Raw genomic sequence first — 6,851 nt, 5'->3', positions numbered from 1 at the left:
CACAGTCCCTGAGGCAGGGTGAAGCTCCAGGCTGGGTCTGGGAGGGTAAATGGAGTCTTTCATAACCTTTATGAACATTGATTCTCCTCAACTCTCTCAGCCTCGGGCTTCTAGCTGTGAAACAGGTGGGGCGATCTCCAACGCACGGGATTGTTGTAGAATTAAACAAGATTCAATCCTAAGTGTCTAGTGCAGCGCGCGGCACACTGTCTGTCCAATAAGCTAGTTCAACTTCTCCCTCTTCTTCTCATCTGTGCGTAAAACTCGAAGCTGCTCTGAGCAAAACGAGTGGATAAATCCCATGTTTAGCTGTTTGGAATTGGAGACCCTGCCAACTTCCACCTTCCTTTTCAACCTTCTCCCCAGAGGAAGAGGGATCCCCGGTGCCATTGGACTGGTCTCCCCACAGTGGCTCCCGCCCCCAAATATCTGAGGTTCCCTCCATAGAACATTCACTTGGACTGTTCTTCCTTATCCTCTGTTTCCACTCCACCCTCCAAATCCCACCCATCTTCAAGTCCCCCCTCCCCCACCCTCCCCCACGGCAACTCCCGAATCACTGAAGGGGCTTGGGGGCAGTCTGGTCAGAAGGGGGCTCAGGGACTTGTCTGGATGCTGTATTTGTGTAGCATTTCACATGAAGTTAAGAAAACCCAGGTCATGTATCTTATAGAATGCCCCAGTGGAGGGTGAGGGGGCAGCTCACCACACTTTGGTGCCTCCGCTGATCCCAGGTCCCGTGGATCTGTCCTCCTGCACTCACTGCTGGCATGTTCTCTCCAGCATTGGTTTTTTTTTTTTTCCCCACGCAGCATGCAGGATCTTAGTTCCCCAACCAGGGATCGAACACATGCCCCCTGCAGTGGAAGCGTGGAGTCTTAACCACCGGACCGCCAGGGAAGTCCCTCTCCGGCACTGTTAGTCCGTCTTTTTCCTGGGTATACCCAGCCTCCCCAGGCAGATTGTCACCTCTCGGCGAACAGGGTCCAGTGTGGCTCTCTCAGGCCCTGCAAGGAGTTGGCATCAGGAAATGTTTGTGGACAGACATGTGACATGCTGAGGAGACGATGAGTCGCAGCAACTATGCTGAGTTGAGAAGCGTTGTTGTGGGAATTGGGATTATTAGCCGTGGCAATCATCGTAGTTCCCGCAGCCCGGCTAATGAGTGGTTGTGTGTCCCGGGGATGGGATTCCTTGGATTCCCAAAGGATGGAAGGAGCAAGGTTTGGAGAGAATCGACAGCAGTGCGAATGAGGGAGATTGTGCCGGGCAGAGAGGTCAGGTGAGCCCAGAGGGGCAGCCAGGTGACAGGCTGAGTTGAAGGAAGGAGGTGGATGGAGGCATTGGGGGTGGGGGGGTGGGCTGGAGGTAGGCTGATGTGATCCTTCGGTGATGCTGGGTTATTGTTAGTGTTCACTGTGCCTTTGGACACGTGGCAGGCATTCCTAACTCCACTGGGAGCTGATTTCCCTTAAGAAGACAGCAGCCCAGGGATTGCTGAGAGAGGCTGTGTGCAACTGAGGGGGCGGGCCAACAGCCCACCACAAGAAGGCCAAGAAGGCTGGGAGGGGGTGGGGAGAAACCACAGGCCTGTCCCTGAGGGAAGGCTGTCAGGCAACATCTGACCCGGGGATGGGAAGTGCCAGGCCCTGCCTCCACCCCAGGGACCACATACCCGTGGCAGAGTTCGTGGCAGAGTTCGCTCATTGCACAAGTATTTATGGGGCACCCATTACCAGCTGAGCACCCACGGAGCAGCTATAGAAGGGCTTCTTTCTCTCGGAGCTTATGTTCACGGGCATTAAAAATAAACAAGCTAACGTTTTCAGCCTCTAGTAAGTTCCATAAAGACAATAAGTCAGGGTGATCCAGCAAAGAGGGACGGAAGACAAGGGGGACCACTTCAGATTGTGTGGTCAAGGAAGACCCCTGTGAGGAGGTAACATCTGAGTTGCCGTTTGAATCATGAGATGGAGGCAGCCATTGACGACCTGGGGAGATCATTCTAGGCAGAAGGAGTGGTCAGTGCAAAGGCCCTGAGATGTGACAAAATGAAAGACCAAGGGGAGAAAGGTTCAAGGTGAGATCTGAAAGGCAGTTTGGGGCCAGATCATAGCAGACCTGGAAGAGAGCATGGATTTCACGCCGACAGAAGGGGCCATTGGTGTATTTTCAGTAGCAGAGGGACATGATCTCACCATTAACAGACCAGTGTGGCATCCAAGTAATCCAGCTGGGTTCAGCATGTAGTTGGGAGACAGAGCTGACGGGAAGTGCATGTGTTTTGAATATGGGGGTGATGGTGGGAAGAGAACCCTTTCCACTGAGCCCAGATGTGTGGGACCTCAGGAGCTCTCTCCACAGAGTGCCGGATGTGGAGCGTGTAGGCCGTTCCCCATCTGGTGCAGCCTTAAGTTTACAGACAGGGAGACTGAAGAAAGAGCCTTAGAAGTCTCTTGTCCAGCCTCCTGGGGGCTGTGAATTCTCCAAGGTCCCCCTGAAACTCAGTGGCTGAGCTGGCACTCGAACCCGGGCCTCCTGGGCCCTGGTCCAGGCCTGTTGCTAGCCCGCCCTGCTGCCTCTCAGCTGAAGATGGCAGAGGAGGGAGGAATCACTGCCGGGAATGACCTGACTAGTCACGACGATGTGGTGAGGTCACCCAGGAGAAGCGTCGAAAAGCAGTGGAGACTGGAGAGGGCAGGCCGAGGTGTCAGGACACTGCCGTGGAAGCAGCCAAAGGTTGGGGGAGGGCACCCTGGAAGGCTCTGGGGGCAAGGAGCCCAGGTGAATGGAGCAAGGCAGCATTTTCAGGCTGGCATGCCTGAGGAGGACCTCTTAGAGCAGAGCCTGTGTGGGCCACTGACCCTTGAGGGTCTTGGGAGAGACCCAAGTAGGAAGACCCCAGAGAAACTTCTTGCAGGGGCTTCCTAGAACCAAGACCACAGGTACAGACAGAGAGTGGGCAAGGCCAGTGGCTCACTGGGCCCAGCTAGGACTGCATACCTCCAACCCACGCCCACCTCGAAGGGGCTGGTGGCGGACCCTCCAGGGGGAGGTGAGGCGAGGAAAGAAGCTGGAGATGTAGCCTGCACCGCTAGAGGGAATCCGAGACAGGCAGCTGCATTGGCTCCCTGTCCACTCCTTACAGCAGTAACAGGATCAACATCTTCCTCGTACTCGGGGCTTCTCTGGACCAGGGTGTTTCTGCGCGTGATCATCTGCGTTAGCTCCATTTTACAAATGAGACTCAGAGAGTTTAAGGAGCTTCCTAGGGTCCCATAGTTAAAAGGTGGCAGAGTCAGCATCTGAAGGCCGCTTCTTAACCACGGTGGGCTGCTGTCTTGGATTCCCTCTGTGACCCTGAGCAAGGCTCCCTGAGTCTCTGCCTGTGAAATGATGGAGTTGGCATAAATGACCCCCACTAGCCCTGTGGCTCTCAACTGGGGCCCAGAGTTGCTTCTCTAGTAAAGGAGCTCAGGGGTCTGATGGAGGGAGCCAGGGCCCTGTCCCGGAGCTGTGTTCTCCACCAGCCTGGGCGAGGTGGTTAAGAGAGTGGGCTCTGCCAGGCCACTATCTCTGCTGAGGATAGATGTGAGGACCGAATGCAGGTATCGGGTCTCAGAGAGGGCCTGGCACACAGTAGGTGCTCAATAAGTGATAGCTCTTCATGTGTCCTCAGAGAGAGTGGAGGCTGTCCCTTTACCATCCAACCATTCACTCATTCAGCAAATATTTGTTAAATCCCTCCAGTGCGCCAGACACCAGTCTTGATACTGGTGACGCAGTGATGCCCCCAAAGATCTGTAACTCCCTGCTTTCATGCAACTGATATTCCAGTGGGGGAAGCAGACCAAGAAAAACAAAAGTCAAATAAGTACTATACAGAATAAGTTAGGTAGTGGTTAAGTGCCAGGAAAAAAAATGAAGCAGAGAAGGAGAGGCAGATCTTAAATCAGGATTGGAAGGCCTCCCTGTGAAAGGGACTCGAGAGTCCTGACCTGAGGGTGGTGAGGTGCACAGCTGAGGGAAAAGTGCCCCAGGCAGCGGGAGAGCCAGGTCTGAGGTCAGCCTCAGGGCACAGATTGTGTAGGGTCATTTTGGGGACCCTCCCCTGCTGCCTGGTAAATCCATGGTGACCTCCTCCTCCCCACACCCCACCCCCAAGACTCAGGTTGCAGGTCCCTTGGGGGTGGTGCTGAAATCTTTCTCGCCATCACTGGGCACCGCAAGGTCCCCAGTCCCGTGCTCTGGGGTGCCGGGGAAATAGGAACAAACTGTCTGGAACGGCTCCCCTGACCAGTGCAGAGCAGCTAAAACCCAGGGTGGGACCCAGTGATCAGCTCTTCACTGACACCTGTCCCAGGCCCAACTGCATCTTCTGGGTGGGTGGGTGGAGATGTACAGAGGGGGGCTAGGGGAACTCCAGCCAGACACACCCTTGGGCTTTAGAGTTGAGAGTTAAGTCCCAGGAGGAGTCATTGAGAATCCAGTCTGGAGAGAGAAGTCAGGCCCAGAGGCTGCTAGAACTCTGTTGTAAGTTTTCTTTCCCTTTGGAACTGCCTCCCCTCCTTGGCTAGGTTTTGTGTCCCCTCAGTTTCTCCTGAGAGTTGAGCTGCAAAGTGCTTCAGAAGGACCCATGGGTGGTCTCAGAGCGGAGTAGGGAGGAGGAGAACTTGGGTCCACAGAACAGCTAATCAGGGAGGGGGTGTGGGGAGCATTCTTCCAAGGCAGAGACTGGGGGGCGATGGGATGGGGTGTGTGTGTGTGTGTGTGGAGAGGCCGGGCGCAGGCCTTCAGGGGAAGAGTGGGTCTCAAGACTGGTTGACCAGGATCTTCAATAGTGGTGCAGAGGGGGGTCAGTTACAAGTTCTGGAATGGGAGGGGACATGTGACAAGATTGGGAGGGGAAGCTGGGACATCTGACTGTTAATGTGTACCTGAGGCAAAGGTGAGGAGCCTCAGATTCCTCTCTGAACCTGGGGAAAGGACAGAGTAGGATTTCATCTGTTGTTGAGAGGGTTACATGAGATGACACCTTTCCCAGTGCCGGCTACTTCGTAGATGCTGGAGCAGTATCAGTCCCTTCCTGGAGAGGGAGGGCCGGGAAGCAGGGCCAGGTTGGAAGGTTGGGGTGGTGAAGACAGAGGACACGGTGGTGTATCCACCCTGCTCAGTAGTGCTGGGGGGCCCGCTGCCTGGGACCCTAGGCCTGGCACCTTGTCTCATGTAGGAGAACCTGCAGGCACAGGGAGGGCCGGCTTCCCTGGACACTGGAAGCAGGATTCAGGGTCGGTGAGACTGGGATGGAAACAGATGGCGAAGGGAAGGGCATTGGTAGCCGAGCCTGGTGGCTGGCCTCTAGGACAGGTCACATTTGGAGACCTCCAGGAGATGAGGGAGTCATAAAAATGGGTAAAACAAGTGGGGGCCCTTGGGCTTTGATAAATGTGGGTGGCTGCCGCCCAGGCCTGCTGAGTATGGTCAGGGCCCAGGGTGCGTTTGGGCCCAGAGTGGCAGTTCTCCCAGTGCTTCGAGAGAAGTAGGGAATACAGACCTGTCATATGAAATCTTCCCATCTTAAAACACTGGGAATCAGTTAGCAGAACAAAAGAAATAACGAAAAACACCATGCAAGCCAAGCAAAGCCCACCACTTTTGCTGGTGACCCTCTTCTCGGCAAAAGTGGCTTTGAGGGCAGATCCCCAGCTGACTGCCCCAGGCCTCTCCTGGGAGGCTTGTCCTCACTCTCCTGCTTTTGGAAGTGAGATCATGATAGACTCATTTTCCCAGGGACCTATGAGAGAACAGAGCCATCTCGTGCTGTGTGGTCCCAGGCCAACCCCTTCCCGTCTCTGGTCTGCAGTTTCCTGGGCTCTGAAAGAAGAAACCAGTCTGTGGGGCTCCTGACAGTTTGGAGAGTGTGTGTGACTAAGTCCCTCAGGCTCGAAGGAAGGTGTGATTGTTCTTGAAGTGACTCTTCCCAGGAACCTTGCTTCTGGGACGGATGCAGTGCACTCCAGCATTTTGTGTGTCCACAGCCACAGTTGTGTGCGTGAATGGATGTGTGTCATAATTTGGAGCTTTGCATGGTACAGTGTAAATATCATTTTAATAACTCTGCCCTGGAATCTTTCATCGCCTGCTCTGGAAGCCAGTAGGAAGCCTTAATTAATTCTCGGTGACCTGGGGAGGGACGGGTGTTCCCTCCCGATTTGCAGATAAGGAAACCCCAGCCCAGAGCTGGGCGGGGACTTGGCTGAATGTGCACCACTTGGGGGACCCTGGCTCAAGTGTTGGCTCCATGGCAGTGTGTGGGGTCTCTCATTAAACGAGTGAGGACAGGATTGGGTTGGAGGTCAGCTCTGTACCCATCAGTTTGAACTGCCGGAAGAGGAAGAAGGGTGAAGAAAAAGGTCTTTGCATTTGTTTTTTCCATGGGAGCAGAGCGCAGCATAGCCCCAGCTACCTCTCTGGGCCGTTTGTCAATATCCCTCCGTCTCTTGCTCTCCGGTCAAATCGCTGGCCCCTGAGTCAACCTGGCCTGTGTGCTCTGCAGCACTCAGAGTCCCGAGGCGGAGTGTCCCCCAACACTGTAAACATTCTCCTTTTGCAAACACCGGCCTTCAGAGGGGCCCACTACTAGGGTGTGAGAGGAGAGAGAACCGGGCAGAGGGGAGAGGAGTGTTTGGGTCTAGAAGAACCCAGCTTTTTGTGCGCCCTCCTCCTCCCCACCCCCTCCCAGGTTTTTCCACGTGTGCCCCCACTGGATCAGGGTGTCAGTGTCTGTGTGCGCTCCTCGGCCCCACACGTAAGGCCCCGTTCCTGCAAGGTGCTCCTCGTGAGGCTGGGGG

The 6,851-nt window shown here is 55.0% G+C and overlaps 1 protein-coding gene across 1 annotated transcript in view; it reads left to right on the top strand.

Annotated features, from left to right (window-relative positions):
* The first annotated feature begins 1,137 nt into the window (after positions 1-1,137).
* The window catches only part of CSNK1E (casein kinase 1 epsilon), a 30,167-nt gene continuing 24,453 nt past the window's right edge, over positions 1,138-6,851 (top strand). The window contains exon 1 of the mRNA XM_067698084.1: positions 1,138-1,282. The gene's annotated coding sequence lies outside the window, so the exon portion shown is untranslated. The remainder of the gene's footprint in view (positions 1,283-6,851) is intronic.

The sequence above is a fragment of the Pseudorca crassidens genome, chromosome 11 (assembly GCF_039906515.1).
Source record: "Pseudorca crassidens isolate mPseCra1 chromosome 11, mPseCra1.hap1, whole genome shotgun sequence".
Lineage (NCBI taxonomy): Eukaryota > Metazoa > Chordata > Mammalia > Artiodactyla > Delphinidae > Pseudorca > Pseudorca crassidens.
Note: the sequence above shows the minus strand (reverse complement) of the source record. Positions and strands in the feature narration are given on the sequence as shown.